The 27,273-nt window shown below is 32.3% G+C and overlaps 2 pseudogenes; both read left to right on the top strand.

The window, feature by feature from the left end:
* Window positions 1–9,408: 9,408 nt before the first annotated feature.
* On the top strand, window positions 9,409–14,417 carry LOC120162752 (annotated as a pseudogene).
* Window positions 14,418–22,208: 7,791 nt separating this feature from the next.
* On the top strand, window positions 22,209–27,072 carry LOC120162747 (annotated as a pseudogene).
* Window positions 27,073–27,273: the final 201 nt, after the last annotated feature.

Below are 27,273 nucleotides of genomic sequence, written 5' to 3'. Positions count from 1 at the left end.
TTGAGAGAGGGACAAAGGGAAATCGGGGGGATTTGTATAGGAGATGGAAGAGCATATGGCGGCACGTGCTAAGGAATTTGAGGTGACGTTTTACTTGAAAACAGCTCCCCTAGATGTTCTCGTTTGGGCCAGCAAAACTCAATTTGTATAAATTTATTCTTCATTTAATAATATATATATATATATATATTCTACGTCATTTCTTTCTTTATCAAAAATTAGAATTTCTTTTACACATTTTTAATCATGTTAAATTTTACATTCTCTTTTATCATTTGCGATAATTTTAAACATTAATGAACTCATCTCCTTATCGTTTATCATTTTTACCTTTGAGATTTTAAGATCTCTTTAAATTCATGAAAATATAATAAAAATATATTATTTTAAAGTTTAAGGATTTTCTTGGATTTTAGGAATTTATTCAAAATTCAACCAATGAGAAATATTTTTTGAGGATATGATTATATGAATAATATATCTTGAAACTAGTTTCATAATACGAACTCGAGAGCGACATGAGCATTAGAAAGTTGAACATTTTGAGTGGGTTTTTGTAAAAAAAAACCATCTGATAAAAGAAATAAAAAAGTGAAATGTGAATGTTTTAATATCAATATTATTGCGAATAAGATTGACCGACAACAACAATCGAAAGAGTTGGTAATTTCCTACAAGAAAACGAAGAAGACGATCATGCCATCATGTCGTTATCGATTTAACAACTTAGAGACCGAATTCAAACACAAATTAAAATCTAATGTTAAAATTAAAGTATTTTAAAGTTCAGTGTTAAAAATCAATGCACGGTCTAAATTTTGGTAACGAATGATGTAGTTTACATTTACTTTGTTTAAAGGTAAATTATATACACTATCTTGTACTTATATCATAATAAGAAAAAGTAAATTACACCATTAGTAACCAACATATTACATCTCTATTTGGTCACAAAACTATACTTTTTGAAAACCGTCGCAACCATTATATTTTTTTTTGTTTTGATTACCGACCGTTAAAACTAACTATATGTTGATGTAATATTTTTTATTTTCCATGTCATTTTCCCCTCCTTATCAACGGTTCACATGATTTTTAATAATTTTATTCAAATCAATTAGATAATGACACATTTTAATGCTTTATTAATCAAATAAAATCAAAGAAAAATTTAATCGATAAGGGTGTGTTTGGTTCATGGAATTTAGCATTACCTCCGGGAATAGGATTATCGTAATGTAACATTATTTAACACATTACTGAGAATGTTGCATTGTTGTGTTTGGTTCGGAATGTAATATTACAGTGTTTGATTAAAAAAATAAAATATTATTGGAATATATCTTTTACCAAATTGTCCTTATTATATTTGTTTTTTACAAAAAATTCTAAATATTCAAATGAAAAATATTTGTATAAAAGATCATAAAAAATATATAATTTTACTATTTTTAATTTATATATTTCTTTAGAACATTTAAATTCATAAAATTTATATATTTTTTTTACAAATTTTAAAAGATAAATAGGTTTAATGAAATGGTTAATTTTATTTTAACCCCTAATTTCATAAAATTATAATTATGGACTTTTTTGTAAATCTAAAATAGTTTAAGGATAAATTTGTAATTTAACCTTGTATAATTTTTTTATTCAACGACAGAAGAATGATATTTTTGAAGAAAAAAATTTAAGGGCATTTTAATCCAAAACGTAAGGAAATGATAAATACCTAAGAGATTGAGGGAAATCACATTCCCGGTAATAAGCCCCAAAATCCACTATTGGAAATGATTTATTACTGGGGGTTGGGAATCTTTGCAATCCAAACGGAGGAATCATATTCGGGGAAAAATTTCCCCCAGTAATCTTATAATCCCCATCCAAACGTACCCTAAAAGTAAGAAAGGGAATCAAACTCAAGAACCTTAATGTCTTGTACTAAAACTACTATTTCTCGATTAACTTTGCCATTCTTTTACCAAACCTAGTTACATGGCATATTTAAACCCCAAAATTTAATTCATTAAACGACTATAATTTTTAAAAATTATTTATAATTATATTAATATAATGACATCTAAACATGTTCGAATTGGCATTATATATTGATGGAAAATATTTTATTTGAATCGTGGTGTCAAAGAAGAGAAAATCATCGTAACATCTAAACATGGCAGCTCATCTTATGTAATAATATCAAACATGGCAGCTCATAGAACAAAGTCTTGATGAAAGAATATTCTTTCATTTATACTTTTTTTTTAGAAACATATGCTCCTTTTATTTTATTTAGAGTTAATTGTAATACACATTCTCAAACTTGTTTTTATTTGAAATTAGTCCTTTAATTTTTGAATATTCTAATTTTTTCATAAAATTATGACTAGTTCTAAATTGTTCCCAAACTCATGAGTTCCAAATTCATCCCCATACTATGACTCTCATTCTATTAGTTCCCAAAATTTTGAACATTTCAATAATGTCCCCCTAAAATCATTCAAAAGTTTAGAGAGAAATTATAACATTCAAAAGTTTGGGGATTATATAGATGAGGCTCATAGTTTGGGGATGAATTTATAATATTCTAAAGTTTAGGGATTAAATATAGAATTATGAATTTATAATATTCTAAAGTTTAGGGATTAAATATAGAATTAGGGTCATAATTTGAGGTTAAATTTGGAACATTTAAAAGTTTAAGGACAAATTTAAAATGAAATAATAGTTTAAGAATGTATAGCGAATTAACTCTTTAATTTATTTAAATTACTCTATTATATATAATATATATATATATATAATCATAATCTAATCCATTGATATGAAAATAATCTTTCCAATCCAACTTACTTTGTTCACAATGTTAGGATCTGAATCTTAGATCTTATAAGGGATGGATCCAGGGGTCGGGGGACAATCACTCTCTTTAAAATTTAAAATTGTCGTATTTTGATTTTTTTTTCTTTGTACTTTATAAAAATATGTTTTCTCTTAAAATTTTATAAGTTTATTATCTTCTAAAATTTAGAAATTCTCCCCTAATATAAAATTCATCGTCATCCTTGGATCTTATTTAAAAGATTTAACTTCTTCTTTCGGTAAATCGACTTATAATTAGTAAAAAAAAATCTTATAATGTATAGTATTTTAAAATAATTATTTAAACAAATATAATCAGAATATTTTAGATTCAATTATTTATACATGTTTAAATTACTTATAATCCTCAAACATCTAAACCGAAAGCACTTAAGTATATTTGAATGCCTGGCCTTCAAAAGTACCCATGAAATTAAGACCTATTAGACAGTTATTTAGCTTAAAAGAGATTTTTTGATTAAACATAACAACTCATGTTAAATCTACTAAAGTCTTTTGTACTAAAATAGTTATCTTGGACAAATCACAAGAGCTAATTTTCTAAATCAGAATTTAAAATTTAAGTATGAAAAATATAATGGTTAAACTTGATCAAATCAGAATATATAGACTAATTCATAACTGTGCAAGTACAAGTGGTGATCACAGAGTTTACATATATTTAAACCACGAATTTTCGTGATGAATTTATGTTTGAATGGGTAAAGTACACAATGGCCCCCTGGATATAAGGTGTTATTTTTTTGATTCATCAAACTATTAAAAGTTATAAAATAGTCTTCTAATTGTAGGCATTTATTTATTAAGTCTCCCGACTATTAAAAGTTATAAAATGGTTATCCGATTATTCATATGTTACAAGCTCGTCATTTTTCGTTAAAAAATTGACAGTCGTCTGAGCTGGACATTAACTTGTTGGTTGAGATATAATAAAATATATTTTAAGGATGTCTATAGGCATCGTTATTTCTTTTAAGTATTGGCTCGACAACACAATGCTTCAAGCATGGCTCGATGACATAATATAAATGGAAACTCAGTTCACAAAATACAACTTAACGATCATGAGATCAAATTTTATCACATCCTAATAAGTAAGTTAACGTCCAACGCATACGACTGTTGATTTTTAACAAAAAAAAATACGATTTTAGAATATATGAATAGTCGATGACTATTCCGTGACTTTTAAAAATCATGAACTCAATAAAACATCTTATAATTAAATAATCATTTTTATATTTTTATAATTAAAATACTAAATAAATAATATTTTATAATCGGTGTACCATTTGTATTTCACCCTTTTTTGAATTTACGGGTGGGTGCTATGTTTTGAAAACGGACCGGACCGGCCAGTTCAACGGGAACCGTTGCCTAGTCCGGTTCAATCTAAACCGGTTGAACCGCTACTAGTGAACCGACCAGAACCGTTGAACCGTTCGAACCAGACCGGCTGAAAACCAATGTTATTACAACCAGACCAGACCGGCCGATTTGACGTTGAACCGTGATTCGATGGGTGTCCGTCCGGTTAACTCCCAAAACTGGATTAGCACAGAACCGGTAAAGAACCGGAAGAACGGCTGAAAACGGGAAAACGGGGTGAACCGGCTGAAAACCGGCAAAACCGGTTTGAACTACCGGTTCACTTTTTTTCTTTAAAAAAATAAAACCAAACAACGTCGTTTGTTCAAAGCCGAGTCAAATTCGAATATTGCTGAGCTCGACTCGAACTCGAAAACTTTAAAAGTAAGCTCAACTCGACTCAAAAACTCACGAGCTAAAAATTATCAACTCGAAATATAATATTAAAACTTGAAATCGAAAAGGCTCGAACTCAAAAAAAAAATTAGAAGTTCGATTGAAGCTTAAAATTTGAGCTCAATTGAAGTGAAAGAATAGTTCGCTTTTGTGCTCACCAAAAGGCTTCATGATTTTGAATGTCAAATTACCTCTATTATTTATAGAAGTAAGTTGGATGCTCTTCTCTGTTTCTTAGCTATGTGTGATTGTTTTGTTCTCATATTTTTACTCTTTAAACTTTTGGGATACTCTTCTATGTTTCTTAGCCATGTGGGATTGTTTTTTTAAAACATTAAACCAAATGACATCATTTGTTATGATTTTTTTAAACCCCAATTTATTTTTTGATTATATTTATATAATTATATTTATTATTTATATGTTTCACCTTAATTTATGTTGTTGATTGATTTTTCACATTTTGTTTCACTTGATTTTATGGTTTTTCATTTATACATGTTATGACTTGATATTTTTATACCTTTTAATATTGTAAACTTAAAAAAAGTGTTACATATATTATATTGCTTTGAATATTATGTAAATTAAAAAAAATATTATTTTATATAAAATCCGGTTCAACCGCGGTTGGACCCGGTTAAACTTGTGAACCAGTACCTTCATCGGTTCAATGTCCGGTCCGGTTTTGAAAACATTGCTGAAAACCGAAAAAATTGTAAAAAACCAGAATTTTTATTTTTTTTTAAAAAAATTAAACCAAACGTCGTTTGTTAAACGAGTCAAGTCGAACTCGAGTATTGCTGAGCTCGACTCGAACTTGAAAACTTTAAAAGTAAGCTCAACTCCACTCAAACTCACAAGTTAAAATTATCAAGTTCAGCTCGAACTCGAAATATAATATTAAAACTTGAACTTAAAAAGACTTGAACTACAAAAAAATTTAGAAGCTCAATTGAAGCCTAAAATTCGAGCTTGATTGAAGTGAAAGAATAGTTCACTCAATGCTCACCAAAAGACTCCATGATTTTGAATGCCAAATTACCTCTATTATTTATAGAAGTTAGTTGAGATGCTCTTCTATGTTTCTTAGTCATGTGAGATTGTTATTTTTCTCATATTTTTACTCTTTAGACTTTTGGAATTTTCTTCTATTCTTAGTCATGTGAGATTATTTTAAAAAAAAAATTAAACCAAACAATATAATTTTGTTATGATATTTTAGCCTCAAATTTATTTTTTAATTATAGTTATATAATTATATTTATTTAATATGTTTACCTTAAATATTATGTTGTAGTTAATTTGAATCATTTTGTTTCACTTGATTTTATGGTTTTTAATATATATTATGACTTGCTTATTTTATGGTTTTTAATATATATTATGACTTGCTTTAAATATGACTTGTGATATAAAAAATTATTTTTATTACAAGTTTTTGGTATTTTTATTTAATTTTTTAAATAATTATAACGTCTTCCGTTCTTTCGACCGGTCGGACCGATTCGATCGATTGAACCAATAAATCGATAACATAACTGATTCGTTAACTGATCCGGTTTTAAAAACCATGATGAGGTGGCTTTAATGATAATTGTACGCTTGTGTCAATACCATAAAGAACCAGGCTGGTCCAGCAAAACACACGTGGTACATCAGCACAGGAAGGCAACATTTTTTTTGTTTTTTAGCTCATCAATGCCGTCTGTTTGTTCACTTTGTTGTTGATTGTTTTAAAATATTTAATATTAAAATTTAGATTAATTATATGATTGTTATTTAAATATGTAGAGAATAAATATTTTAAAATATTAAATTAGAAATTAATATTTTTAAACTTGGTCAAATAAGAAGTTATCTGTGCATACTGCATACACGATATCAGTTGTACTAAATTTCACTTAAATTTGATCAAATAAAAGATTATCTCATTTTCACAAGATTAATTAGTGTTTGGTTCACAGAATATAAGATTATCAATAGGAATAAAAGATTATCAGATAATGATTATTGAGAATGTTGTTTTTGTGTTGGTTGGTTTAACAGGAATGTATTATCGTGTTTGATTAAAGGATAAAAGATTATTGAAATGTATATTTTATCAAATTATCCTTATTATATATTTATTTTTTAACAAGTTGAATTATACTATAATATTACTATAATTAATTTATATATTTTTTAAAAAATTAAAATTCATAAAATTTATATATATTTTAAAAAAAATTAATTTCATAAAATTATATATATTTTTTTTTACAAAATTAAAAAGATAAATATGTTTGATGAAAGGGTAAAATTTTATTTTAATTCCTGAACTTCATATAAAATTATATTTATAGATTTTTTTGTAAATCTAAAATAATTTAAGGATAAATCTGTAATTAAACCTTCGTAGAATTTTATTATTCAACGAAAGAAGGATATTTTTGAGAAAAAAAATTAAGGGCATTTTAGTCTAAAACGCCGGTAATCCAACAATACCTACGGAAAGTGAGGTAATGACATTCCCGGTAATATACCCCAATAAATTTATGTTGGTAATAAAAGATTATCGGAGGCTGGGAATATTGGCCAATCAAACGAGAGAATGAGATTTCATTCATTCGGTAATCTCATATTACCTGAACCAAACACCCCAAATGTTTTTAAATTATATCACAAGTTCTAAAATGATCTCTAACCAGCACATATATAAAATATTAGCGTAGATTAACATTTTTTAAAATAATTAAAATATGTTTTCTATAAATTCAAATATACTAATAAAAGAATTGAAAATCTTGGTTGAAAATAAGATATTAATCAACGGACACAAAGTATTCAGAAACAAAAGCTTGAGAAATAGTAAATAATAAAACGCTAATAAAAATGAATAATTCCTGTCGGTCCATATTTCAAAAACACATTGTACATCATAAGCTTGTGAAGTGAAGCTAACTGATTGAACGGAGACGTGAAAGCAGATGGAAGTTTAAAGCTTCTTTTATTGCACTCTTAGATCCAATAGTGTAATGCATTCACCCCACAAGTTAACTTCACCGACACTAGTACTGAACTACATACACTATTAAAGATGACACTCTCATATCCAATAATTTAATGTATTTTATTTTATTACACTATTAATAGACATTTATTCTTCTGATAGTAAAGTACGAAGACTAAAGATTAGAGTAGTTGAGTAGTGTGGGTCACATCTCTAAAGTGTATCATCTGTCTTCTTTAATGTCTTTGTAGTAATTTTCATGAATTCTACTTTTTATACGTTCTATTATTGGTATTTATGAAGGCTTAGAACTGGGCTTGCTATCGTTGACTTCTGTGTAATTCTCTTCACTTTTAAATTTAGTCGGGTTTTACGTTTCTGTCTATATGCAGAGATTTTTTTGCAGGGATTTATTTGCAGTGATTACTTCCCATTTCAAACGCGCATATGATTAATGATATTTATGACTGCATATGCATATTGTTTAAATATGTATTTATTTATACATGCTTTGCATTTTATCTATATTTTTAATTTTCTGACTGCCGGAGGTCTTTCACGGAAGCTACTCTCAACCTGGCGTTGGAGGCAGCCTATTACCCTATCTCTCTCTTACCCGATTACATATGAGAATTGGGTTTGTTGTTGTTGTATTAATAGATATTTACATTTAATGTGTTTGATTGATCTTTTTTATTACAAATGACACGTGTGTTGTATGGTATGAAAGATGACAACGAACTACTCATGGGTGCTATGAATGGAATAATGTGCATTTAGGAAGTTAGAGGCTACGAATTTATGAGTAAGGATAGATGCGTAAATTTATTATGTAAGTGAATGTTAATTTAGGAAATTATATTAAAAAAAATTAAGGTATACGAAATTATAAAGTTTTAGAAATTTAAAATTAGGTAATCAATAAAATATTTAAATTATATAGAGATTTGGAATTTTCAAGACGATTGCACCCTCCGATACCCCTTCAACCATCCTCAATTATGAGTGTAAAATCGATAAATTACTCTGTTAGTAAGTAAATTTTAGGATTTATGTCAATTTTAATATTGAACTCTGAAATACTTCAATATAAACACTGGAGTTTGTCTTCGGATTCCCTAAAAGCATTGGATCGTTAAATTTAAACTGGTATAGTGATGTGACAATTTTAGTGTTGATGTAAAGATTATTATGAACCTATCAAGTAATTTTAGTGATTAAAGGAAATATTGTTCTTCTAGAGGTCATACCTTATATATACAAATTTTTATTTCATGTCATTATATTCATCAAAAATATTTTTTTAAATCTATTTTCAGTCGTTACTAAAAATATATTATTATTCAGAGTCTTTCGTGATCACCCTAAACATTGATGAGTTGTCTTATCTTCTTTTATCATTTTATCGATTTAGATTTTTTCAAAACCTTGTTAAAACTCATAAAATTTTGTCATTTTTAGGGTTTGAGGAATTTGCTCAAAAACATGAACAATAAAAAATAATCTTTTAAGAAGATAAACAATACAACTCAAAAATAGTATCGAAACTTATTAGATCGAATTAGTATCTCAACCCATGGACATGTTTATTTCAGAACACAAAACTCATAAAAATGGCCCATTACTGTGATATGCTGTTGGGCTGCTCAATCCCGATACTCGCGAAGCTAAAGCTAAATAAAATAGCAATGGCGGCCTTCAACGCTAACTCATATCTTCCACTCCTCAACTCAGGTCGTCATTTGTTTCAAAAAAAAAAAAGTTGAAAAAAAAAAACCCTTTCTGTTCTCCATAACTTAAACAAAGCAAAGAATTAGGGTTTAAGGAAAGAATTTAATAATGGACGGCAATAACTTGGAGAAAACACTCCAAGAAGGGAACCTTACGGGCAACTCAATTGCCTTATCTTCGCTCATCTTCGCCATCACAATCTCACCCAAGTATTTCTTCAAAATTTCTGCATATTTTTATTTATTAATTTATTTTTACATTTTCCTTTAATTTTTTTAAGGCTGCAAGAGCCGTGGCTTCAGCAACAATGACGCCTTTAGACGTTGAAGCTTCTCCCAATAAGCTTCTTGAACTTGTTGCCAAGGTGGGTTCTGTATGTTTTTCTTTTGGGTTTGAAGGAAAGGCAGACAATAAAAAAGGTAAAAGAAAACAAGTTTTCTTTAGTTCTAAAGAGATAACAGGGTCTTGCAGTTGAGAATGATGAAACATTACGAGGGGTTCCTTCTTCTACATTGTTTGATTTGGGGACAGCTTTGGGTTATGGCTCAAATCCGAATCCTCGGGTTTCTTCTGTTGATTTCAGGCAATACCTTTTGCTAAATTCCATATCTTTTCATTTTAATTGGTTTGCATTGGTTTTACACTTAATTTTTTGGCACAGAAGACTAGATTTGTCATATATTATTCGGATTTAAGTATGTATCTGACATGGGTATTTTTAGATTTTTGAAGTTTTTCCCGTGTATTTGAAGGTGATATCCTCGTGTCCATTTGTCACACACTAACTAGTGTTGGATATAGATACATGAAAAATGAAGAATAGGAGCAACATAACTAGCTAATTAATCTAGAAAAGCCAAAGCGAATAATGAAGGAACCTATAATTTCATATTAGTTTGATATTTTTGCCCTTCTTTTCACTGTAAGTCGGATAGGTTCCTTGCTACCAGTCTTCAATAAGAGGAGCTCTTAGAAGCTGGAATGGAGATACTGCTTCAATTGCTCTTTTGGGTATTGTCTTGCTGACGGCAGACCGGACAGAAGAACACTGTGGTGTAATACAGAATAGACAAAGATAGGTTCTGAAAGAATATATTTCGTTTGACTTATGGAGGATTGGCCGAGAGAGGCAGAGACGATGTAGCAATGCTGGATTAACATTCTTTTTTCCTTTTTAGAAATTTTTTTGCTATTCTGATATTAACATGCAGCTACGAATTTGAGCATTTGTAAGTTTGAAATTCCTTGCTATTGATTGACATAAACTCATGATGAATGTCTATTGTGAAACCAGTGCTGCACAGGATACTAAAGGCTCGAAAGAGTTTTCCGAAGCACAAGATGAGGCATCTTTCAGAGCACAAGGTGGTTAGCATATGTGTGCAACACTCTTGTGAAAGTGAGTATCGAACTGAACTGATAGTTCAAATCTTCTTTAGAATATTGCCAGGTGCGCAAGGTTTAGTACCGACGGGAAGTTTGTTGCTACCGGAAGTGCCGACACATCAATTAAACTCTTTGAAGTACGATTCTTGTATTTGTACGTTTAAGTTTTCTTCACTTAGGATCATGTTTGACTTCTGTTATTTAATTGACGCAGATATAAAAAATAAAGCAAATGATGCTGCCTGATTCAAAGATGGTCCGGTGCGACATGTTATAAGGACATTTATGACCATGTTGAGGTATGCTTATCGTTTATCCTGCAGTATGCTTAAGTTAATGGCAATGAGTCTCATAATCATGGATTTTTTATATTATGTTTACTTTTGGTTCCAAACCCTAATATTTTACATTTATCCCCTCCTTTCTGTTTCATTTCAACCTTGTTTCTGCACACCCTCTCAGTAACTCTCCTTTATGCTTGTAATCTTAATCAATTTATTTGTTTTGTCTCTTTCAATCTAAAAGTTGAAATTTCTGCAACTAGCATGTGCTTGGGTGTAAAATATATACCAACATTATTTTCGTGAATGCATGTTTTCAAGGAAAAGCCGTAGAGAAACTTATACTTTTATTCCTTATATACATATATGTATATATATATATATATTAGTATATTTTTCTAATATATTATGGCTGAAATGATGGGCATCTTGATTTCTTATAGTTTGCCCTCCAAATCTCTGATGACAGTCTAACTCTAAAGCTTATTAAAGATGCTTGCTGGTTTTTCTTTGTATGGTGTAACTCTCTTTTGCTCAAATGCGGCCCATAAATGATTTGGATTTCCATCCTCAGAGTACCGTGCTAATATCTGGTGCAAAAGATAACACTATAAAGTATGAATTTTATTCTAAATATAATTAGCTTTGGGATTTTCTTTTAGTTTTTATTATTTCCTATTTCGTCTCGTATTCTTTCCCTTATTAGTTCATCAATAACTACTTAATGATGGAAACAGTGAAAATCGATGTTTCCTTTCTGGAGTGGTAGATAGCATGCAAACTGACATTTTTACATTATGCTTGAAACATGTTCGCAGATTCTTTGATTTTTCCAAAGCTACTGCAAAGAGAGCCTTCGGAGTGATCCAGGTTTTGCTTTATATTTTGATACTGCTTCAATCTTGGTTTATGTTCTAAGATGATTTTAATGTACTTAAGAACATTATAGTAAACTTTGTACTTCTGATGACCTAGGATACTCACAATGTACGGTCTGTATCTTTCCATCCATCTGGTGATTTTCTAATTGCAGGTAAACTATTTGAATCATTTTCCCTGTTTTGATTTTTTCTCGCTTTTCTATTTCTTCATGCAACTTCGTACTTGAAGCTTAGATGAATATTCTAGTGGAAGACTGGGATTCGTTGAAACTTGTGAAAATGGTTTGATTTAATAATTCTACTTATACCGTGTTCTGTATTTGAATTTTCATAACCCTGCTAGACCCATTTAAGGTTATGAGATCCACTTTCCGTAGAGGACCAATTTCATCTATGCACGATAGGGTACTATTTTGCAGTAATATGGTTCATGCACCCAACCCTACATAGTGGGAAAAGGCTTGGTTGTTTCTTGTAAGTCAAATCTTTATGAACCATGTCCTTCGACAAATGCTGACCCAGTTTTGCATTTCTCGTGGTTCATTTGAATGGGCATAAGTTAACTCATAGGAACTCCTTTTCAAGTCTTTACTATGATTTGACTGCTTACAAGGTTCAGATGAAAACTGGCAGGAACCGATCATCCAATACCACACTTATACGATGTTAATACATTCCAATGTTATCTATCTGCAAATCTCCCTGAGATTGGAGTTAATGGAGCGATAAATCAGGTATAAAATATCATCTTGAATACAGAAGGTTCTCTTGTCCATTTGTTTTGTTAAAGGTAGGTTGAGACCATTTAGTCTGTAACCTAATCTGCTGTGGTTTACAGGTAAGATATTCTTCTACGGTGGCATGTATGTTACTGCATCTAAAGATGGTGCCATTCGGTTATGGGATGGAGTAAGTGCCAGTTGTATGCGCTCCATAGTTGGTGCCCATGGAACAGCAGAGGCCACGAGTGCATGTTTTAAAAAGGATCAAAGGTATGAATGGTATCAGTTTGGTGGTTCAATTACATCTTTTGTCAAAGCATGGCACTAAGTTTGATATGTTTTAATTTATAAATGAAATGGGCTATAAATTGTAGACTATAATGTATTATGTTTGATAAAAGGAAAAAAGTTTTTATATGCTATGTTACTTGTACTCGGGAGTGAGTCCTCAATGTTATATTATGGCTCAATGTTCTGCATGGGTATCTTCAATTATTTCTATGTTTAAAAATATATTTGGAGAGTCCTTTGAAGATCATATCCCCGTACCATGTCCTGATATGCTCCAGACACAGCTATTAGACACTAGTGCTTCGTGAATAATAAGTTGAAGCAACATAGTTATATCGTGAATGAGAAATTGTTTCTCTGGCTAAGACTGTAAGCTACTTTAGATTGTAATGGAAAGTGAAGCAGATTGCAGTGTACGGCTAATGGGATACAAACTCGATCAATGATGGAAAGTTCATTTGAGTTTTGTAAATTTTGCATGATTTGATATGCATTAGTACCTTGTTTTGCTTCAAGAAACTTGACCCGTAGTCTTGATTTTCTAGGTTTGTCCTTTCTTGTGGAAAGGATTCCACGGTGAAGCTTTGGGACATTGGCACAGGAAGATTGGTCAAGCAATATCTTGGGGCTACTCACACGCAATTGCGGTTTCAGGTATGTGAGGGTGGTTTCTATTTGGTTAAGCTTCCTTATTGTTAGTCGTATCTCTTCTTTGAGGTCTTGAGGCCAAATCGACTACCCCCAAATTAGTTATTTGGTCTGAACAGAGTTATCTCCGGACTCATGAATTTCTAGCTGAAACAGTGCTCTGCCATGTACCGGAAAGATATGTGGCTGTTTGTTGCATTGCAACTTGTTTCCCCAGATGAATCAGTGATTTCGATTAGATCATTACCAAATAGTTCGATATGTTCTCTGCAGGCTGTTTTTGATGATACCGAAGAGTTTGTGCTATCCATAGATGAACCTAGCAATGAGGTTCGTTCTACTTCATGATTGTAGTGGCAACAACATAATCTCCTACTTTTGGCCTCCATTAATTATTCTGTTATAACGCAGATTGTCATTTGGGATGCTTTGACGGCTGAAAAAGTGGCAAAGTGGCCTTCCAACCATATCGGCACCCCTCGTTGGATTGAGCACTCACCAACGGAGCCTGCTTTCATATCCTGTGGGACTGACAGATCTGTTCGGTTTTGGAAGGAAACTCTCTAAGCACCCGGAATGATCTGGAGAACTTAATAGAACCGAGTTGGTAAAAGCTAAGTGCATCATGATTATTGCGGGTCCTCGGTCTGGCTTGAAACTTGTCCACATATTAGGAGTCGATATTGTGGCACATCATTGGAGTCGCCGTCCAAATTGTGAGTCGTCACGGATCCCCCTATCTCCTTTCTCTCTTTCTTCACCTATCGGAGAGAAACAGGCATTGAAGTTGTTTAGTTTCCCGTTTGATAAAAGTTGGTTTGAGTAGTGTGTATCACGAGTATAGAGGGTTAATCGTTTGTTCATGAACTATATAATATTATCTTTCAATAGATAAAAATTAAAAAAAATATTATTAATCGATGCAATATTGATGTCGCGATTCACGCTATAATGTTACATGATCTACGGATATTTGTGCACAAAATAAAAGTTCGAGTGCTAAGCCTATAACAACCTAGTGTTGTTCAATTGAACCTAACATTAATTGAGATATAACAAGGAAGCCTGTTATCATCACAGGAAATTTATTTTGTTGAGTCTCTTTATTATTAAAAGTTATAAAATAGTCTTCTAATTATAGGACATTGTTTTATTGAATTTCGTGACTGTTAAAAGTTAATAATTGGTCACTCAACTATTTATATATTCTAAATTCATTATTTTTCGTTAATAATTGTTAAACTTGACGTTAACATGTTGATTGGGATATGATGTATTTGTTCTTAAAATTTCAAACGACTATCATATCTCATTCAGTATGTTAACATTTAACTCATACGACTGTTAAATTTTTAATGAAAAAGGATTAGTTTAGAACATATGAATTGTTGGGTGACCATCTTCTAACTTTTAATAGTCGAGGAACTCAACAAAGCAACGTCTTATAGTCAAAGAACCATTTTATAACTTTTAATAATCAAGAGACTTAACAAAGTAATGTCCTATAGTCGAGAGATCGTTTGTGTACTTTACCCCAAAATTTTTTTATCATACTAGTTCATCATCGTGTATTCCTTTAAATATAACTAAGTAGGATAGACAGATATAATCCATACGTTATAGTCATTGGCACCTAAGTGTCCCAACCATCAACATAGTTTATATATACATTTATGGTTTATCACATTTCTATTGTTTTTAATTTTTTTACTATTTTGTTAATGTGACAGTCCCATAGTTGTCATGTTTGTTAATTATCAGTCAAAGTTGATTAACGGTAACATAAGGATTTAATCGATTTGATCATAAACAACGATCAAAGTTGGTCAAAAGAGAAAAAAATAGTTTTCTATGTACAGTGGCTAATTTAAAATCCCTTTTTAATATAGGGACTTATGACAAATTGACCATAAAGAATGTCTTATTGTTGTAGGAAAAAGAAGTTAGGTGTGTCCCTAGATGAGCTTAGGCCTAGGTCATGCCTTCATCCTCAATTTCTGATATAAATGAGCTTAGCCCTAGGTGACGCCTTCCCCAGGAATTTCAGATATTATTTATTTGTTATTATTATACAACTAATAATTTAAATAATCACTAATGTTCTATTTTTTTTAATTTAATTTTTTTAATAGTTTGAGTTATTATAAGGTATATTTATTCTTTATTTTTTTAATTATTGATAGCACATATCTTGTAAATATAATTACTTTAATTTAAGACCTCAAAGAAGAATAACATTTCCGTTAATTATTGTGGCCAAAATGTTTTTCTTTTCTCTTATAACACGCTTTTATCTTAATTTTGTAAAATAATAAAAAAATCAGAATTTAATTCATTATCATATCTCCAGTTTAAGATTATTTAATTATTTTATTGATTTACCTCTATTTTAATCCTCAAATTAATTCTCTCATATTAATATTATAATATATTTTCATAATCATCTCTTACAACACATTTTTATCTTGATTTTGTAAAATAATATTTAGAGTTGGATTCATTGTTGTCTCTTCAATTTATGATTATTTAGTTATCTTATTGATTTGCCTCTATTTTGAACCCTCAAACTGATTCTCTCATATTAATATTAGAAAAATTCTATAACGCTCCTTGAGCGTGGATGAGCACATTTAATGATGAACACCATTAAATTAATTTATAAAACGTTAAATAATAAAATACTAAATGTATAATTATAAATTAGTTAAAAATCTAAATCTAAATGTAATTTAATTTAAATATAATATTTATAAAACATTAGTTTTTAGGGTAAATTATATCATTGACCACATAACTATTTATCCCTTTTACTTTAACCTCTGATTTTTCAATTTTGTCAATCGAATCATCTGCCGTTAAATATTAACAAAGGAGATGAAGTGGTAGTTAATAAATTTTTTATCCAATCAAATCGTACCATGTGTCACCAATTAAATGAATATAAAATAAATTGAAACAATAACTGCTAATTGTGAGGTTTAAACCCAAGACATGAGGAGATGAAGCAGACACTCCAACCACTAAGCTACACCATTTAAATAACAAATCTATCACGACATAATATATATAGTTAATGGCAATAAAAAAAGGGAAAATGACTTAATAAGAACTCCAACATGAAATAGTTGAATAATAAGATAATATGACATATATACGCAAATATTATAACTGATTAATATGTGAAACAAATTTAGTGGTCTAACTTAGTGGTTAGGGCGCTTAGTTTTTCGAATTGGGTCCCAGGTTCAAATCCCACTAGTAGCGATTATTGATTTAATATTATTAAAAAACATCCAATCACACAGTGACTCATGTCACAATCGGATTGAGGATTAAATTTATTAAATTAAATAAAAGTTAGGACTAAGTTAATAGAATTAATGTGTAAGTAATGAGGACTAAATGTGTAATTATATAAATTTTCTTAACTGACATGTCATCTCCTCCATTAATATTTAACGACATGTGGTTTGATTGACAATATATAAATAGTTAAGTGACCCAATTGATAAAATTGAAAAATCGGTGGTTAAAGTAAAAAGGGTAAATAGTTAAGTAGTCAATGGTATAGTTTACCCTAAAACTAATATTTTATAAATATAATATTTTAATTAAATTACATTTAAATTTTTAACTAATTTATAATTATACGTTTAGTACTTTATAATTTAACGTTTTATAAATTAATTTAATGAAACTCATCTTTAACAGTGTTCATCAGTGCTCGTCAAACGTGACAACATCATCCTTAATATTATAATATATATTAATAAGAGAAAATAACCTCATTGACAAAAAATGCCTTATAATATACGATTTTAACCAACTTTTTTGGATTTGCCAAATGACCAACTAAATCGCAATGCGATCAATAATTCGCAACGCGATCTCCGGTATCACAAATCAGTTTCCAGATTCGCAACGCGAACTTCGACTATCGCAATGCAAACTTGGACTATCGCAATGCGAACTTGGACTATCGCAATGCGAATATGTAAATCGCAATGCGAACTTGGACTATCGCAACGCGAACTTGGACTATCACAATGCGAATATGTAAATCGCAATGCGAACTTGGACTATCGCAATGCGAATATGTAAATCGCAATGCGATAGTCGAAGTTTGCGTTGCGATAGTCCAAGTTCGCATTGCGATTTACATATCCAAGTTCGCATTGCGATAGTCGACTGTTGGGATTTTCGGACGCTCGAATCGACAACCGAAACTATTTGCAAAGAGAGGTCGGAACGGTTTTTGTTTAGGGAGTAAGGAGATTGAAAGATAAATAATTGCACAACGATTTATAGTGGTTCGACTTTCTCAACCAAAGTCTACATCCACTACCCTAGCTCCTCACTAAGGATTTTCCAACAAATTCACTAATTTGTTCTTTCTTTTGAGGACAACGAGATAACCTTACAACTCCCTAGTTTTTCACGGGTTAAACTATAACCTTTCCCTAGCTTTTACACGGGCTAAGCTAGAACCTTTCCCCTTTACAAAAGGATAAAATAAGTAAACAAGAAAACCTCTCTAAGGTAGGTGTTTACAAGATTGAGCTCTCAAGAACAAAATATTTACAAGAGAAAGATGAAATAAGAATGAAAAACTCTTCTCTTGTGTTTGATTTCTTGGATAGTTGTTCTCTTACTTCTTCAAGTGTCCTCAGCTTGTATTTATAGCTTGGAATGTGTTTGATGTTGTATATAGCCGTTGGGGATGTTTTGGAGTCATTTGTGGATGTTTTTTCTACTCAAAAAGGCTGCCCATAACATGATGCATCGATGCATGATCAAGGTGCATCGATACCCCCATTCCTTTTTCATGTGTGGCTAGAGCATCTTGAATATCATCACTTTCATCACCATTGCTCCCACACACCTACAAGAGACATTTATTTTGATTGTGGTATCCAAATTGCTTTGGATCCTTGGACGTTAGGTTCAATGCCCCTTGTTCCTTTCGGAACTCATACTTGTCTAATTTTAAAACGATTTTCTTTCTTCAAAGGACAAGTATGTTCCTTATGACCATGATAATGACAATGTGAGTATATTGTCATTATTGAGCTAAATGAATTATTTAAAATGATTTCTTTTTCTTTTGTTAAGCATTCAAGCTTAACTTTTAAATCAAGATTTTCTTTTTCAAAACTTTCAGTTTTATTTTTAAAAGCTCTAAATCCTTTTTCAAAATTCATTTTGGGTTTCAAAATCTATTTTTGTTTTCAAAGAAAATCGTTTTCGATTTTAAATTTTGAAATCATTTCTTATATTTGGAGTTCATGGTCTCAAACTCCGAATATAACCTATTAAAAGCATCTTGTAACTCATCAAACGTATATGAATTAAATTCATTTGAGTTAGAAGATACCTCGGGCTCTTCACAAGCCATTAGAGACACCACCTTTGTTGGTTCTTCTTTCTTGTTTCCATGGATTTCCTCAAGCTTATTCCAAAGCTCCTTGGCACTTGAACATGAAGAAACCCCTTCATAGATTTCATGACCAAATGCACAAAATAACATGTGCATGGCCTTGGCATTAAGTTGAGCTTTCTTCCGTTCTTTGTCACTCTTCTTCTTCTCCTTCTTCTTTGGAGAAGAGTAGTCGTTCTCGATTATCTCCCATGCATCAAGATCATTGGATTGGATGAATACCTTCATTAATTTCTTCCAATGACTATAGTTGACTCCATTGAAGTATGGAGGCTTGTCAGTTGGTAGGGAGTCTTCCATGTGGAACGAGCCGGAGGTGGAAACCATCTTCTCGGTTGTGTCGAGAATTGGTAGAGCGTCTTCTAGGACCGTCTCAAGGTGGTTAAACCTTCTTAACGAGTTAGGCTCTGATGCCAATTGTTGAGTTAATCGATTGACTGAATCGGCCAAGAGGGGGGTGAATTGGCAATAAAAATTTTGGTGGAAGCTTTTGCAGAAAATTGAAAAAATTGCACAACGATTTAGAGTGGTTTGACTTTATAAACCAAAGTCTACGTCCACTACCTTAGCTATTTACACTAAGGATTTTCCAATAAATTTACTAATTTGTTCTTTCTTTTGAGGCCAAAGAGATAACCTTACAACTCCCTCAAGAATATACCCCAATTCTTGAGAACACTCTTTTCTCAAAGAGAAATACAAATTTGCAAACTTACAAGAAAAACCTCACAAGGCAAATATGTTTGCACAATTCTAGAACAAAGAAAGAACACTCAAGAATAAATACAATTGAGCACAATAAGTGTTCTTGAAAGCAAAATGAATATTGAATGAAAAATAGGCTTGAAATGCTCAAACTTGAGGTTTGATGCTTTCTCATTGATTCTCTCTTGATTCTAATTGCTTGATGTTTCTTGTTGTTGATCAATGGCTTCTAAACTTGTTTAAATACTCCTTGAATCAATTATGAACGTTGGTGATAATTAGTGGAGTCAATAGAGCCGTTATTCTGTGAAAACAATTAATTTTCTGGGTGGGAACGTCTCATGCATCGGTGCATTAGTGTAAAATTTCAAATATTTTGACCGTTGGACTCCTAGTGCATCGGTGCACTAAGAGTGCATCGATACATGAAGTGCATTCGATGTTTGAAAAATAGCCTAGTGCATCGATGCATGGATTGTGCATCGATGCATCAAATGCATTCGATGTTTTAATTAAATCAGAGTGCATCGATGCATGGAGAGTGCATCGGTGCATGGAGAGTGCATCGGTGCATGGAATGCATTCGATGTTTTAATTTATTCATTGATGCACCGATGCATGGTATTGATGCATCGGTGCATGCCTTTAAAAAATTGATTTAAGGCTTGATTTTGGTTTAAAATACTTTGAAAAATTGTTTCAAAAATAGTTTAAGTACAAATCACAATTTTACACATTTAGTAAGGATTAAAATTGATCTTCAAAGACTTGATGCATTGGTGCCGTCCGTCTCGTCTCGTCTCGTCTCGTGGTCGTGGTAATACGTGTCTTCGACACGTCCGCGCGAATACTATCTTTTTAGAGAAAATTCTTAAGAAATAAATGCAATACCACCAGTCGTTGCGATTTTGGACTATCGCAACGAATTTGGAATAAATCGCAATGCGATAGTCGACTATCGCAACGAATTTGGAATAAATCGCAAAACGCGAACTTCGACTATCGCAACGAACTTGGAATAAATCGCAACGCGAACTTGGACTATCGCAACGAATCTGGAATAAATCGCAACGCGAACTTGGACTATCGCAATGCGAATATGTAAATCGCAATGCGATAGTCGAAGTTCGCGTTGCGAATCTGGAAACTGATTTGCGATACCGGAGGTCGCGTTGCGAATTATCGATCGCATTGCGATTTAGTTGGTCATTTTGGCAAATCCAAAAAAAATAGTTAAAATCGTATATTATAAAGTATTTTTGGTCACTGAGATTATTTTCTCTATTAATAATTATGTATACTATTTTAGTTGCGATAAAATCAATTATCAATATATTGTTATATTTTATTATTGTTTTAGTGTCAATGGTGCATATTTTTCGCGGTTAATAATAATACTTGTTTGTGTATTGTTTTCCGACTTATTTGATTGAGTTATTAAACTCTTTTCTAGTTTAATCATTTTTTTATTATTTAATGACTATTTTTGCTCTTTAATAATTGTAAAGAGCAAATATTCAAAATTATAATGAAGTTCGTTAACTAAACACATAATTATAATATTTTATTGTAATCATCGACGCAATAAACTAGTCACTTGATATCATATAAAAACCATATAAGGAAAATGTTAGAACTCATCCAAAAAGATAATACTAAAAAAAAGAGAGACAAATACAAATAAATCTGACTGCATCGGTAAATGAACCAATAGAGGATTAGATTATTGACAACCACAAATCAAAATTAAACGTCGTAAGAAAACTATTTATGAACGCAAATCGCGTATCCAAATCAAATCTTAGAGTCCAAAGCAGGGAAATCAACAGGATAACAAATAAAAGTCATATTAATTAGGCGAAGTGAGTCAGTCTGGATTAGTCAAAACAAAACTTTTAAACCCGAAAGACAAAAAAAGTGTCATAATGACTGAATTATCAAAGATTAAACAAATAAAAGAAAAGTAAATATACAATATAAGAAAATAAATAAGAAACAAAGATAAAATATTGTCGATGACCAACATCAAACTGATATATTTTCATGTCATACAAAATGAAAAAAAGAAAGAAAGAGAAGCGACTGCCTTTAGAGTTTGTGCTTATTTAAATTAATAGTTGTATAGTAATAATAATAATAAATTAATAGTTATATATATATAATCTTGTGCAGGATATGAAAACTAATATATACAACAATCTCGTGATTCGAAAACTAGTATATACAGTGACATCGTTACACATGTCCAAGGAGTTAATTCAGCATGGTCGAAAGCAACAAACTCATTGCGTCGGTGATGACGAAGCCATGGTTGTCTCGGTTCATTCAACTGGGCCCATAAATATGTGTGTCAGGCGATGAATGATAGCCACGCGCACACACACTCACACTCACACTCACGGACTCCAAAATCCAATAATTTGTCTTATAAAGTCCACCATGAAATGCTGAAAGATTCTGAATCCCTCAGCTGCTCCCACTTTCATTCGTTCTGCAATACATAATCACTGCATTTTTCTTTGCTCCCATCCACAGGTTTTTCCGGGATGCGTTTCGATAGAACTCCTCTCTTGGGAGTAAGTTCCTTCTCTATATACTGCCTTTCCTTCTCTTGGGAGTTTGATATGAGTTTTTTGCGTGTATTGTGAATATTGGACGCTGGTTCGTGTCCAACATGGCTGTTTTTCATTTTTTGTGTATTGGACGATTCTTCGAGCATCATATCTGCATATTTAATTCATATATGCATTAGACATGATTGAGAATGAGGAGTCAGTTTGTTTTCTCTACTGCCTTCGGATTTTGTTTTTTATGTTAAGTTTGATCTGAATTGTTTGCATTTATTTATTTATTATTATTATTATTATTTTTTATGTTACTCGGACTGGATCGTGAATATTGGATACGGGTTTGCGCATATGAAATGGGTATTTTCAGTTTTTTTATATGTTTTGTAATTTATCTGAGGGTTCCACTGAAATCAGGGATGGATTGAGTGACGGGGCGATCAACTCTGAAAATTTTAAATTCTCTTATAATTTAGATATTTTCTTTGTATTTTTTTTTATTGATATTCGGTTTTTGCAATAAAAATTTATACACATACAAATCTGCATTTGTTCATGTTTGAAATCATATCTTTATCATCAAAGTTGGATATTTGTTGAACATAATTAAGAATGTCTATAGGATAGAGGTGAGTTTTAGATAAAGGATCATACCCCGAAACCAATGTCCAAATATGCATCGGATAGAGGTGTTGGACGCATGAAGAACACCCAAATCTAAGAGACATAACCGACAGCTCAGTGTTACATTATCTAACGTTACTTTCATCCATGCATAGGGGAGAAGAAAGAGGAATGCAAACTCAGATGATAACTTGACAGATCTTGAGCATGGGGATGCAATACCGGTAAAAGCGGATTTCCTTTTTTTTTCGTTTAATGTCACATGAAATTCTATATTAACTGATATGTTAATGAGAGATGATTTCTTGAGACTTTCAGGCTGCAAATGTGAGCTTCACCAGAGTACTTTCACTTGTAAGTAGCTGAGATTCGTCATTTGTTGTTATGTAAAGCCATAAACATGGAAACTTTCGGGATTTTAACATTATACCATGTAACAGGCAAAGCCTGATGCAGGGAAACTCATCTTAGCAACAATTGCTCTCTTGATTGCTTCCACTTCAAGCATACTGATTGTACGCATCCTTTTTGTACTACTTATCGGTTCTCTCAATTTTACGGACATATGAAGCTATTTGGAATGAGAAATTAAGGATAACTAAACTTATTAATGGTGATGTCAATGGTTCATTTCTACAGCCGAAGTTTGGAGGGAGGATAATCGATATTGTCTCGGGAGATATCAGAACACTGGAACAGAAAGCTGAAGCATTAGATGCAGTTAGGAGCACCGTACTAGAGATTTTCCTGATTGTTATAATCGGGTACAAATAGTTTCGACTTTTATGCTATTTATATAACCTATCAGTTTGGTTTTGATAGAAGCAAATGAATATTTTTCAATCCAACTGCATCTCAAGGGTTCATCATCTTTTTATTGGTTTTGTTTCATGGTTTCAGTTCGGTTGCACAGCACTGCGAGCGTGGCTGTTTCTTCTGCCAGTGAAAGGGTCGTTGCTCGATTGAGAAAGAACTTGTTTAGTCATCTTATTCACCAGGTACAATATCTATTAAACTACTGTGACAGATTTCAATCATATGAACTAATGTTACAATGGTTGATGAGTTTTGCAGGAGATAGCCTTCTTTGATATTACTCGGACTGGTGAACTTTTGAGCAGGCTATCGGAAGATACACAGATCATAAAGAATGCTGCAACTACCAATCTCTCCGAGGCCCTAAGAAACTTGTCGACTGCATTCATTGGCCTTGGTTTCATGTTTGCAACATCATGGAAACTAACATGTAATAGTTATTTTTAATACTCAAAGCAATGTTTTGAAGTTTGTATTTATTTTGGAATTGTTCCCACGTAACCTTACCTTGTTTATATGTTCTAGTGCTGGCTTTGGCTGTTGTTCCTGTAATTTCTGTTGCTGTTCGTCAATTCGGTCGCTTTGTTCGTGAACTTTCTCACAAGACACAAGCTGCAGCTGCAGCAGCCTCTTCAATTGCTGAGGTTTGTCTGTCATTATAAAATGAAGTATGCAGAAAATCTATGTTTGTTTGAATTCCTGGAGTCGAACCAAAACCGGTCAAACCGTTATACAAATCTGTTTGTTACATATATATTATACATATACATATTCATGTTCATGTACATATGGGACCTTCAAAGTATTTGCAGCACACAAATTCGAGCACTATTCTATCGATTATTGAGATTTTGATTGTCATAATATCTTTTCTGCTGTTGTTTGAAGATATACTAGAAACTAGGAAGCCTGTACCATGTATATTAAGATATCTTCTATCTATACTTGGAATCAGGTGTGAGAGTCAGATAGGGAATGTGTCTGACACGGGCAATGTTCATTATTGCCATGATGGCACACCTATGTCTAAAACCAGTACTTAAAGCAAAAATGCAAAATCAAAGCAACTAGTATCCTATTGCTCCCTTTTGTTGAAAATCAGATACAAAGTTTTTGTATGGTTGTTTAGGAATCATTCGGAGCAATTCGAACAGTGAGATCTTTTGCGCAAGAAGAGTATGAGATATCTCGCTACTCTCAGAAAGTAGAAGAGACACTGGATCTTGGACTTAAACAAGCAGTGAGTTCCCTAGAGTTATTCAATCCCTCTTCTTTTCCCTTTCTTCCCCTGCGCGATGCGGCAAATAATCTCATCTCTGATTGCAATAGAAAGTGGTTGGCCTCTTCTTCGGAGGCCTAAATGCTGCATCGACGTTGTCAGTTATCGTGGTAGTTATATACGGAGCTAATTTGACAATCACTGGTTCAATGAGCCCCGGTGCTCTAACGTCCTTCATTCTTTATAGTCTCACAGGTATGGCCCATGTTTCCTATATTTATGTATATAAATGTGTGTGTATATATATTTCATCATCAAGTTTTCCATCTGGTATGCTGGTTTTCTACTCTCATGAATTCGTTTGGGCTATTCACACTTGCAGTTGGATCTTCCGTGTCCGGACTCTCAGGGTTATACACTGTCGCAATGAAAGCTGCAGGAGCCAGCAGGCGTGTCTTTCAGCTTCTGGATCGAGCCTCATCGATGCCGAAATCAGGAAATAAGTGTCCGTTGGGGTTAGTTTGTCCTTTCTTAATGATTCTTTTATATGAATATGTGCGAAATCAATGGTGAATTATCAATTTCAGTCATGGATTGTGTAAATGGAAGTGAGTGCCAAAAGTGACAGCGCATTCTTCTATTTCAGTGATCAAGATGGGGAAGTTGAGTTGGATGATGTCTGGTTTGCCTATCCGTCCCGTCCTAACCATATGGTACTCAAGGTATTCATCTGTTCATATATATCGTAGCAATCACGTAATGTCCTGATATGAATGATCTTGCGTTTAATATTACATAATGCATTCGGTTTTTTTCAGGGAATAACACTTAAACTGCAGCCAGGATCAAAAGTGGCTCTTGTTGGCCCTAGTGGTGGAGGAAAAGTAATACCTTTATCCGAAGCTTTCACACTGTTAATAAACATTTACGGCTTATTTTTCGAACACTATTATTGCGGAACATTATACCATTTACTCTGTCTGCTGCAGAGCACGATAGCAAGCTTGATCGAAAGGTTTTATGATCCGATGAAGGGAAAGATTCTATTGAATGGGGTTCCATTGGTAGACATATCACATGAATATCTTCACAGAAAGGTAGTCTTGATTTTCCTAACTTCTCAAGTCAATCCAAAAACATAAAATTTACAACAATCTCATAGATTTGGGGTCGTTCAGAGTCATATCTCGATACCATGTTCTGGTATGTGTCGGATATGAATTTCAAAGACGGAACATCGTAACTCAGTGACTATCGGGATAGTATTAGAATATGATGAATATCCTTCTTTGTTGTTCAGATCAGCATAGTAAGCCAGGAACCTGTTCTTTTCAACTGCTCGATAGAGGAAAATATAGCTTACGGGTGTGAAGGCCAGGCCGATATTAATGATATTGAAAACGCAGCAGTAAGCTTTTTTGCATCTTTAAGACTTATAGTCTACAGGAACCACTATGCCAGTGTGCATTGACATTTAAATGTTGAGAAATTGCAGAAAATGGCCAATGCACATGAATTCATATCAAAATTTCCGGACAAATATGAGACTCATGTCGGAGAGCGTGGAGTACGGCTTTCGGGGGGACAGAAGCAGAGGGTAGCAATAGCGAGAGCGTTGCTGATGAATCCGAAGATTCTCCTACTGGATGAAGCCACAAGTGCTCTGGATGCTGAAAGCGAATACCTTGTGCAGGTGAGAATATTGCATCACCCATATCCGAATCTTACTCATTTTAAGAAACCATGTTCTTAAATTGTTTAGTTCATAATTCTCGAGCCCTCTCCTTGTTCGCATATTGAATAGGAACCAAGGCTTTTCTAATGAGATCACATGATCTGAATCTTATTCATCGAATACTTAACTTGCTTAGGCTATAATTCTCGAGTTCTCTGGTGTTTCGTGTAGGATGCCATGGATTCTCTGATGAAAGGAAGAACCGTTTTAGTAATAGCTCATCGGCTATCGACGGTCCAAAGTGCAGATACTGTGGCAGTTATTTCCGATGGACAGATTGTTGAAAGTGACAACCATGAAGAGCTTCTTGGCAGAGATGGTGTTTACACTGCATTGGTTCGAAGACAATTACAAGCACCAAAAACAAACTTGTAGTAGATAAAATATTCTTATGTCACTCAAATTTTGTATTGGGCATGGATACATTCAGTTTTCTCAATATTTTCTTTATATATAAAATATTCCAAGTGGATCATATATGATAATTGACGACAATTTTAGACCCAAAGAAACCTTTTTACTCTCAGGACGAAAAGTCGTCAACATTTGAAGACGTTGTTGATAATTACGGTATAATTCACCCAATATCTC

This window comes from Hibiscus syriacus, unplaced genomic scaffold (assembly GCF_006381635.1).
Source record: "Hibiscus syriacus cultivar Baekdansim isolate YM2019G1 unplaced genomic scaffold, ASM638163v2 tig00111408_pilon, whole genome shotgun sequence".
Lineage (NCBI taxonomy): Eukaryota > Viridiplantae > Streptophyta > Magnoliopsida > Malvales > Malvaceae > Hibiscus > Hibiscus syriacus.
This window is presented reverse-complemented; position numbering and strand designations above follow the sequence as displayed.